The sequence below is a fragment of the Falco peregrinus genome, chromosome 6 (assembly GCF_023634155.1).
Source record: "Falco peregrinus isolate bFalPer1 chromosome 6, bFalPer1.pri, whole genome shotgun sequence".
NCBI classification, from domain to species: Eukaryota; Metazoa; Chordata; class Aves; order Falconiformes; family Falconidae; genus Falco; species Falco peregrinus.
This window is the reverse complement of record NC_073726.1, coordinates 51,827,906-51,839,122: the sequence shown is the minus strand read 5'-3', so window position 1 is coordinate 51,839,122 and position 11,217 is coordinate 51,827,906.

Here is an 11,217-nt window from a genome sequence, read left to right as displayed (position 1 = left end):
TTCAGCGTCAGAGGAAACAGAGTACATAGCTTTACGTAAGATTGAGAGTTACACCTTTTATAAATAATTTCTATAGGTATTTCTGAACTCCATGTTCATGTCTTTCAACAGACCCTTGACAAAAACACCAAGATGTTTTTTAAAAATATTTTTATCTAGTTTTGTTTGTAAAACAATAATAATAATAATAATAATAATAATAATAATAATAATAAAAATTATCTTAACACTAGCCTAAATATCCAAATAAGGAATTTAATACATCATGGATTGTAGATCTTGTCACTGAAAATATCAGCCTAGGATGCTACCACTACCTCCACTTTATTTATTTAAGAAATATATATATTTACAATCCCTGTTTATAAGATGATCTTGTTTATTAGAAGTGCTCTCAAAGATATATCACCTCTATATAAAAAGTAAAATATCTGGCATAAATTTTTCTTAGACAGAACTAGGAGGAAGAGTTATGTTAGGAATGAAGTAGATAGAGTTCTAGACTAATACAACAAATTCCCTGCGCCATCATCATGAACAACGTTTTACCCTAAAGTTACACAGTAATTTGACAGTTGCCAGGGAAATGAATGTGTGTTCAAAGTGGTAAAAACTTACACTGATCATGACTCAATAAAGTGTACAAAAAGTTGTTTCGATATTGATAAACCTTAATTTAGCTATTTTCTAACTTTTCCCAAATTATACATGAGTTCTGCTAAGTGTAGATGATTCTTCCAATGGAAACCATACTTTTTGATAGCCTCCCTAGACTGTATGATGAAACCAAAGGTTTTGACATTCAGCAAGATCTAGACAGGTTAGAGAGCTGGGTGGAGAGGAACCTAATGAATTTCAATAAAGGCAAGTCTGAGGTCCTGCACCTAGGGAGGAATAACCCCAGCCAGGAGCTGACCTGCTGGAAGGCAGCTCTGTGGAGAAGGACCTGGGAGTTCTGGTGGACACCAAGCTGACCACGAGCCAGCAGTGTGCCCTCTTGGCCAAGGAGGCCAACGGGATCTGGGGTGCATTAGGAGGAGTGTGGCCAGCAGGTTGAGGGAGGTCATCCTTCCCCTCTGCTTTGCTCTGGTGAGGCCAGATCTGAAGTGCTGTGTCCAGTTCTGGGCTCCCCGGTTCAAAAGAGACAGAACTACTGGAAAGGGCCCAGCAGAGGGCTACCAAGATGATGACGGGACTGGAGGATCTCCCTTATGAGGAAAGGATGAGAGACCTGGGCCTGTTTAGCCTGGAGAAGACTGAGAGGGGATCTTATCAATGCCTACAAATATCTTAAGGGTGAGTATCAGGAGGATGGGGTCAGGCTCTTTTCAGTGGTACCCAGCAACAGGACAAGGGACAACGGGCACAAACTGCACCACAGGAAGTTCCTTCTGAATATGAGGAAGAACTTCTTTACTTTGAGGGTGTCAGAGCACTAGAACATGCTGCCCAGAGACATTGTGGAGTCTTCTTCTCTGGAGACATTGAAAACCTGCCTGGATGCAATCCTGTGCAACCTGCTGTAGGTGAACCTGCTTTAGCAGGGGCTGGACTAGATGATCTCCAGAGGTCCCTTCCAATCCTGACTGTGCTGTGATTCTGTGATTTGCAATTCAAATGGAAAAAAAAAAAAAACAACTTTCTAAATACAAGGAAAAGTGGAAGTTATTTGTTTCAACTCTTGTGTAAGAAAGGCATCGGTTTTAGGAATCTAGATGTGCTGTGTAGCCAAACAGAGATGATTACTCAGAGCAGGCACCTAACCTAATCCTGAAGAATTCAGAACCATCTTCTGAAGGAGTCCTATCTCTTTCTAAGTACTCTGTGTGAAGCATAGGCAGCATAACTGGGAAAGTAACAAAAAGGCATCTAGTCGAGCTTCTCATGGAGGACTGAAGGAATATTCTTGTGGAAAAAAAGCAAAAGCAGAAGGCAAAGCTTGCTAATAATTTGTATTTTTTTTTAATAAGACAGTAATGTTGTCAACAATCAGAGATTTTCACGTTGATTTCCCAATCAATATTATCAGAGATATCTTCCTGATGTGTCATAGAATTTGTGGCCAGACTGAGGAGGATGACTTAATTCCTGATTAGGTTAAGAAACATTCAGTAAAGCAGAAAACTGAATCTTGGTGTCTAACAATGTAGAAGGGAACTTTCCCAAATGACACTTGTTCTGAATCAGGAAAAGTTTTTCAGCTCACTTAACACAGGAAAAAATTGTAAATGGATCTCCTCAAAAGCAGAAGCAATACACTGAAGTGCATTTACAGTGAAGTGTTGTTGCACTTGGTTTCTTCCACGCATTCAAGCAGATGCAAAACTGAAGTAATAAGAAACCATAAAAATTAAGCATTAAAATCTGATAATCTATAGTTATTCATAGCATTAAGTTAAACATGACTGAATATTACTCTAACTTTAGAGAATCAGGGAATCACAGCATAGTTGAGGTGGGAAAGAACCTCTGGAATCATCTGGAGCATCCAGAGGAGGGTGACCAAGCTGGTGAAACATCTTGAGGGCAAAACTTACTGGGAACAGCTTAGGTCAGGGGTCCTCAAACTATGGCCTGCGGGCCGGATACGCCCCCCCCAGGGTCCTCAATCTGGCCCCCGGTATTTACAGAACCCCCCTGCCCCGCCCCCCCCCCCCCCCCCCCCCCATCCGCTGGGGGTTGGGGGGGGAACCAAGCAGCCGCAGATGACTGCCTGCCACTTCATCCGTGCTGGCCCCCTGGTTAAAAAGTTTGAGGACGCCTGGCTTAGGTCATTTGGTTTGTTCAGCTTGGAGATGAGAAGGCTGAGGGATGACCTCATCACAGTCTATGACTTCCTCAAGAGGGGTAGTGGATGGGGAGATGCTGATCTCAGCTCTCTAATGACCAGCCATACAACACAAGGAAATGGAATTAAGCTGTGTCAGGAGAAGCTCAGATTGGACATTAAGAAAAAGTTCTTCACAGAGAGGGTGGCTGGTCACTGGAACAGGTTCCTCAGGGAAGTGGTCATGGCACCAAGCCTGTCAGAGTTAAAGAAGTGTCTGGACAATGCTCTTAGTCCTATGATTAAGTTTTATGTAGACTTGTGAGGAGCAGGGAGTTCGATTTGATGATCCTTACAAGTTCCTCCCAATTTGAGGTATACTATGATCCTATGATCTGGCCCAACTCCACTTCTCAAGCCACATGGATCCAGGTGCCTGGGATCATGTCCACATGGCTTTTGAATACCTCAAGGGATCCACAACCTTTCTAGGCAATCTGTGCCAGTGCTCCATCACCCTCACAGTAGTGTTTCCTGTTCAGATGGAACCTCCTGTGTTTCAGTTTGTGCCCAGTGCCTCTGCTCCTGTCACTGTGCACCACTGAAAAGAGGAAGCCTCCATCCTCTTCACACTCTCCCATCAGCTATATATATACACTGATAAGATCCCCCAAGCCTTCTCTTCTCCAGACTAAACAGTCCCAGTTCTCCCAGCCTTTCCTCATAGGAAAGATGCTCCAGTCCCCTACTCATCATGGTGCCCCTTTGTTGGACTCTCTCCAGTATCTCTGTCTCTTTCATTCTGTGGTGTCCAAAACTGGATACAGTGCTCCAGATGTGGCTTCACCAGTGCTGAATAGATGGGAAGGGCCCCCTCTCTCAGCTTGCTGGCAATGCTTTGCCTAATGCAGCCAATGATATCATTCACCTTCTTTGCAGCGAGGGCATATTGCTGGCTCGTGTTCAACCTGGTGTCCACTAGTACCCCTAGGTCCTTTTCTGCCAAGCTGCTTTCCAGCTGGGTGGTCGCCAGCATATATTGGTGCATGTGTTGTTCCTCCTGTGGTGCAGGACATTGACCTTCCCCTAGCTGGACTTCATGAGCTTAAAATTTAAACATCCTTTCTCTGCATGTGAATATGTAGATTTAAATAGCAGAAAACCCAAACACTTTCAAACGCTGCCTAAAGAATGATGTCAAGAGGTGAAATATTAAGTCAGAAGGATTTATCGCTGTGTTTCAAGTGGTAAGAAGGACTGGTAGCATGAGTACTCAATGTTAATAAAATGAATAGTAGACCAGATTATCAATCCTTGTGGAGAAGCACAGTTCTGTGCTTAGAGAACACTATAACTGAAAGACAGTTACAGAAGCCAAAGAGACATGTAGAAGATTACAACTAGAAATTAGTTTAGATCTCTTTGATTGTCATTACTAGTAAAAATTACACTAATAGACAGATGTGTGGTTAAACAGCAGGGCGATATTTAGTTTAATAGGCCTAAATAAAAACCATAACCATGAATAAAATGAGGACCAGAGAGTATGTATAGTGTCTTGGCAAAATTCTGGTGACTTGAGGGCAGCAAAACTTATGATGATATTAATCAAACTGACCCGCTGAAAACATTTTTGACCTTACACTTACAAATTAGCCAATTACTCTGTCATTTTGTTGGGTTTATGTGATAAGATTTTGGTAGTAGGTGGGGTGCAGGGGTGGCCTCTGTGAGAAAAGACCAGGGGCTGCCCCCATATCAGACAGAACCTGTTCCAGCTGACTTGAAAAAGTATTCACCACTGGCCAAAGCTGATCCAATCAGTGATGCTGGTGGTGCCTCTGAGATATTACATTTAAAAAAGGGTGAAAACACTGCAGAAACTGTGAGAGAGAGGAGTGAGAAAAACATGAGAAACAACCCTGCAGACACAAGGTCAGGGAAGCAGCAGAGTGGGAAAGTGTTGAGGTGCCAGAACAGGGAGTCCCTTGCAACCTGTGGAGAAGACCATGGTGAAGCAGGTTGCCTCCCTGCAGCCTGCGGAGGACCATGGTGGAGCAGATATATACACTGTATGTAGCCTGTGGACAACCCCATGCCATAACAGGTGGATATGGCCTGAAGGAAGCTGCAGCTTGTGGAAAGCCCAGGCAGCAGCAGGCCCCTGGCAGGGGCTGCAGCTCATGGGGTACCCACACTGGAGAAGTCTGGTCCTGAAGGACTATATACTGTGGAAACGACCGATGCTGGAGCAGTTCATAAAGAACTGCACCCAATGGGAAGGACTCAGGGAAGGCGATGTCGAATCTAAACATATATGCAGTTTCTAAAGCAAAAAAAATCTTATATTCTGGACCAAGTTCAAAGTAAAAACACAAACATATTTTTTGGATGTATCTACAGCTATTCAATTCAATTGAAGAAAGAGATCTCAGCTCATATTCCACCAGCACTGCCAGTTACTAAGTATGTCCAAAGGATGATTATGTGGAGACAGAAGGAAAAGGAACTTCAACTAACTTCCATTTCTCCTTTCTTTTTTTTTTTTTTTTAAGTTGTAGTATGAATGTAATATTTATGGTTAAATCCAGACACCATGGGATTAAAAGCAAATTTCCCACAGACTTCCACAGAACTTAATCATTCCACTTACTTTATATTATGACTAGCAAATCTACTTCAAGAATCACTGAAAAAGAATAAACAATGCTGCTTCTCCTGTGAAATACTAAAAGATCTTTTTCAAAATGTTCAGTGATTTATGAGGGAATTGATGATATCTGGCTTCTTCCAGAGAGCAATTCATTGGAAAAAAAAACCCCACAAAACTAACCCCAAATTCCACCATTATTGCTTATGTTGAGGCTACTCAAAATATCATCCTTAAAAAGAAACCAGTAAGACTATGTATCTTGCTTATGAACCTGCATTCTATAATACGACTTCAGGCAGGAAAATGTTGTAGCTGTGTTGTCAAGAAATACAAATGAATTTTCATTTAGAAATGGCATTACTGCAGACAGCCTCACAAAGTCATATTTACATCCAGAAAGCAGGACTGATGTCTTGAAAATGAGTGCCCAATAGGAGTTGCACACTACCTAAGTGTAACAACACTTATTCATATGTCATGTGAGTGACGTTGCCCCAAAAAATTTGGTCTCCTGTTTTTCTTATTCAGTCATAATGATTTCATTCAAACTGTTCAAACACTTGAGAAGGAGTTTAAGCCATCTAAACCAGAAGATGTTATTTAACATACAGTTTTTCACACCTGGCTGATTCGTGTTTCCTGTTTATTAAAAAAAAATAAGAATTTATAAAGAGATAAGACTTTCCAGTGTCTGTAAGCTAATTTAAAAATATCACCATCTCTTAAAATATTTGATATACCAATGAAGTAAGCTCAAAGATAGCATATTATAACCAGACTTTTCAAAGATTTATTACTTTGTCTTTTTTCCACTCCTCAGACATGGACAGTGGAGTGTAACGGGGGGATTAAAACAGAAAGTCAATAGATCCACAGTTATTTGCTCCAAACATCACAACCATGGAAGATCATTGATGAGAAATTAATTTGCATGTAGACACGCTTTTCAAGTGCTTCTGGCACTGAAAAGCCACTCGCGCTGTTCTGATTCCAGACTACTTTCATATGATTTCTGCAGCTGGCATCACATCTGTAAAGTTTAGTTTTATCAAAGGATGTGGTTTAACAAATCTTGTTCATGTTCAGAAATATCTCATTTTCTATCTTCCCTTCTAATAAGAATATGAAAATGCCCTCCAGTATAGATATATGACAGTAGTGGATCCCTGCTCTTATTTAACACTGCACTCCTTGGGAAAGTTAAATTTCAGTTTGGTTTAATACACTTTTACTGCAGTTTTAATTCTGTTCATCTGGACTCAGATATAACCAGTGTCTCTGACAAGAGATGGATTTTTTTAAAAAAACTTAGGAGCTTTCTAAAAGATTTGTGGGGTTCAGTTTGCACAGAGCAGCAACAAAATGAAGTTCTTTTTACAGTGGCTCATAGTTAAATATCAGTTAAATGACTCAGTAATTTACAAATATGTTACACAATAATTACACATACAACAATTCAGCATATTTTTACAATTTCAACTTCAAACTAATAGAAAGAAATGTTAATTACAATGCAATAGAAAATAAATGTTAGCTTAGAGACATTCACAGACTAGTCACTAAATGATGTATTTTGGAAACAACTGCATGGCTGTAAGTCATGCAAAAGGTAGTACTGAAATGAGATTTATGCACATTATTAAACATAATTCTGGCATTCACAGTAGCCTGTTAAGACTTAGATACTTTTTTTCTAGATCTAAATTCTGTGCTAAGAATCAGGAAGTGTAACTTTGGTCCTTTATTTTTGTTACCTGTCTTCAACACATCTGTAGCCTGTCAGCTAGTGATGTGCGTTGCACTGTGCTATTAGCATTACTAATATCTATAGTAGTTAATAATTAATGATTTCAGGCACATGCATTTTCTGAAGTTTTCACCTTTAAGCCCAGACTCTCCAATGTTCTGCCAAGTTTCAGGAAGTTCACCAAAAAAAATGGCCTATGAAATCCAGCTTTTACCTATTGGAGTCATGATTTATACACACCTGACAATGCGATATACTAACAGTGGTGTCCTGGTTTCGACTGGGAAAGAGTTAATTTTCTTATTAATAGCTAGTGCAGTGTTGTGGTTTGGCTTTGGTGTGAGAACAATGGTGATAGCACACTGATGGTTTTGGTTGTTGCTAGGTAATTTTTATACCAAGTCAAGGACTTTTCAGTTTCTCAGATCTTGACAGGAGAGGGCTGGAGGGGCACAAGAAATTGGGAGGGGACACAACCAGGACAGCTGACCTGAACTAGCCAAATAGGTATTTGATACCATGGGATGTCATGCTCTGTATATAAAATTGGGGTGGGGTGGGGTGGGGTGGGGTGGGGGGTTGGCTGGGGCAGGAAGATCTTTATCTGGGCATTGGTCAGTGGGTGGTGAGCAGCTGTACTGTGCATCACTTGTTTTCTTTCCTCCCTTCCCTTTGGACTTAATTCCTCTCCCCTTCTCTCTCCTTTTCATTGTAACTATCATTATTATTATGATTATTACTCTTTCATTTTAGTTTTATTTCAACTATTAAATTCTTATTTATGTTCTTATCTCAGCCCTCAAGTTTTACATTCCTTTCTGATTGTCCTCCTGATCCCTCTGGGTGAGGGGGGAGTGGGCAAGTGGCTGCGTGTCACTTAATTACAAGCCAGGGTTAAATCACAACTGGGTACATGCAGAATCCTTCAGAGAATTCTTAAATTGACATATAGTTTGCACAACATATTTTTGTCTATACAAATCCTGATTTTCAGATCAAAGGGAAAGGAAATTTTTTTTTTTTTAAACTGCCTTTATTTTCATGCCAAAACCCTGGTCTCCAAGGCCTTGTATTAAGCTGAACTAGTCAATTTGTAATTAAATCTTATAGGATACAGCAGCGATACTCGTTACAGAAAAGACATTTTATGGTCAGCAATCTTATTTGCAACTAACAGGATGATACAAAAGCTACAGTTCACGGAAACTTTATCTCTGTTATTTTATGCTGGAATAATGCCGCACAAACCAATTAGCCAGTACAATAGAGTCACTGTCTATTTAAAGAAAAAACAGATCTGACAAAATGTCTGCCTTCCTCATATTTATTATGTCCTGTATTACTGGAACAGCAGTTTCACATTTGAAGAGTTGGTCTTGTAGGGCACTAAGCAATAAATCTCATCAAGCACTTAGCCTATATGTAATTAATATAGGATGTTATAACTTCTATTCCACAAATAAGATTTTTCTTACAGTTGCAAATATTGGCTACAGTTTCAGAAAAGCCAGAACTGAATAAAAACTATTAAAATTAAGGAAAAAACCTAACAACCAGTGCTGCATAGCAGCTTCAGTTAATGCATCCATTAAGGTGAACAGGATGAGAGACTGCAATGTTTCTGATAGACTCCTGAATTAAGTCAGCAATGCACTGACCATAACATGAAGGTTTTTCACATCCATGAGTGCTGGCAAGCATGGGCTTTTTTTGTGTCTTTTTGTTTGACATAAAATTGATTCAGGAATATCACAGAAAAAGGAGAGGAAATGGGGAAGAATAAGGTTGAAGGGCTATTGAAAGATTTGAAGGGGGATAAATTTACTAGCTTAGATTAAGCACAAAGTTCTGATTTCCAGAAAACGTCTTTCATCAGATACTTGTGGATTTCCAGGTAACTAAGACCTATATAAAGTCTTACAGAGGAGTGATGAATGTTTGTAAAACAGACCTAATATTTAAGCCGGTGAGTAAGGATTCTCTGAAAGCCACAGATTCTGGCAAGTTCTACTAAAAGTTCTACTAAAATAAAATTATAATATTCAATCGCAAGTGAATTTCACAAGATTATGAATTTGAAAGACCAAATATAAATATTGCAGGAAATATTTATATGGCAAATCTTTGTCCTGTGACTACATGACTGTTCTAGGAAGATGCAAAGATCTTCATATTGTTGCATCACGGTAAGTAACCTCAATATGTGGAAATGTGAATGGAAAAAAATGTTTCATCACAGATCCTGACTACTAGTTCCTCTCTTTCTAGTCAGTATAGAGGACAGAATCAGTCTAAATCTGTAAATAAACCTTTTTTACATATTCAGATTACTTCTCATTTCTCTTTTCATGACAAGAGATTTACTTTATACTTCTACCAAAGTATCAACATATTTACATGACAGCTTCTAATTGGATACTACTATGATAGAGCACTGATACTTTTTTCCCTTTTCATATATTCAATACCGTTTTAATGGTCAACCATTTCAGTTTCACATTTAAGCAAAACAGTACTTTATATATATTGAGAAAAGGTGGCCAGATATATTAAAGAAGTTTTGCAGCAGGATACATATGGGCTTGTTACCAGAGGCCAACAAGACAAGAGGGCTTCAGAAATGAAAAACTTAAAGCTTGTTTTTAAACATGGAATTATGGAGGAACAGTTCTACTTCATTCAGCAGGAGGAGGTTTCTACCTTGACCTCTTTCACTCCTTTAAAGAAAAAGGAAAATATCAGTCCTGAAGAAATAATAAAAAATTGGAAATATTGCTGTGGAATTACCAGACAGCCCATCTTCTTTCTGATAGCTTATGGACCACAAGAAGAAAATAGAAATCAATCAGGGAAGTGTGAATTTCTATAACTAGGACTCAAGACTCTAATATCCTAGACTGATGTTCTAAGAGCCAAGAAAATCATGCACATTTTTGTTCCTTAAGTAATAATACAGTTAAAGGTAAACCTTCTTTGTCCTGTGCCTAGTTTTCTTTTTCTTTCCATGCATTACCTAGAAATGAACACAGCTGGGATAACTAACAATATTAAAAAAATTATTGAATTAATACAGAAACATTGAAAGAACATCTATGGTGCTCAGGTGACACTTCCCAGGTTAGAAATGCACATAAATATGTTAGCTAAAAATATTTTTATTTAAAGAGGAACAATATTGTATGAATTACTGGGTACAGATTTTTCAGTATTCAGTAAGCTTAACATCTTTAGTATACATCTTCAAAAATCAACTCAAGCAGAATATTTTATATTTCTAAAGGAGGAAAAATGCTGGGTTTTCACGCGATGCCATTTTCCTGTTCAGTATTTGAAACTCATGGTTCCCTTGCCATGGTGTTTAACTAGACATGTTTAGTTATGTGTTCTTGAAAAAGAAGAATAATTAATTTTAAGAATTTAAGAACTATTATGTCTCTTGTAAGTGCTTTTAAATGTATGTACTGTATTTGTCACCAAAGCTTGTTATATATACACACAAGGTTGAAGTTCATTGTTTAATTTACAGATCAGAAGGTGTGGAGGATTTTTCATTGAAATACTGTGAATTCTACATATTTGATCTAATCAGCTGTTTTTCATAAAGCCTTAGTAAGTACTGATATCATAAAAATATCATTTAGCAGTGAAACTGGTGAGAAAGGAGAGACGAATAATTCTTAATCCATGCAGTATAAAGTTTTCCATTTGGTCTACAATAAACTGTTCTTGTAAAAAGGAAAGAAACTAATTACATTTGGTTTATGCTTCATCCAAAGTTTAGAACACTCACTGCTCAACTGAAAATAATGAATTGATTTCTGGACATATTTTACAGCCATAAAGATTGTAAATAAAAGATTTTAATATACCATAAATGTTGCTTTTATGTTATAGTTTACATGTCCTTTATTACATTAATTTAATATCACAGGTTGGGAAATGGCAACAAAATGTACCAAAATATCTTTCTAACACCCACATCAGGAGAAAGAAATTAGGTTACAACAAAAATATATTTTGAATTAATGTGCCCCTTATTTATTGTAAAAA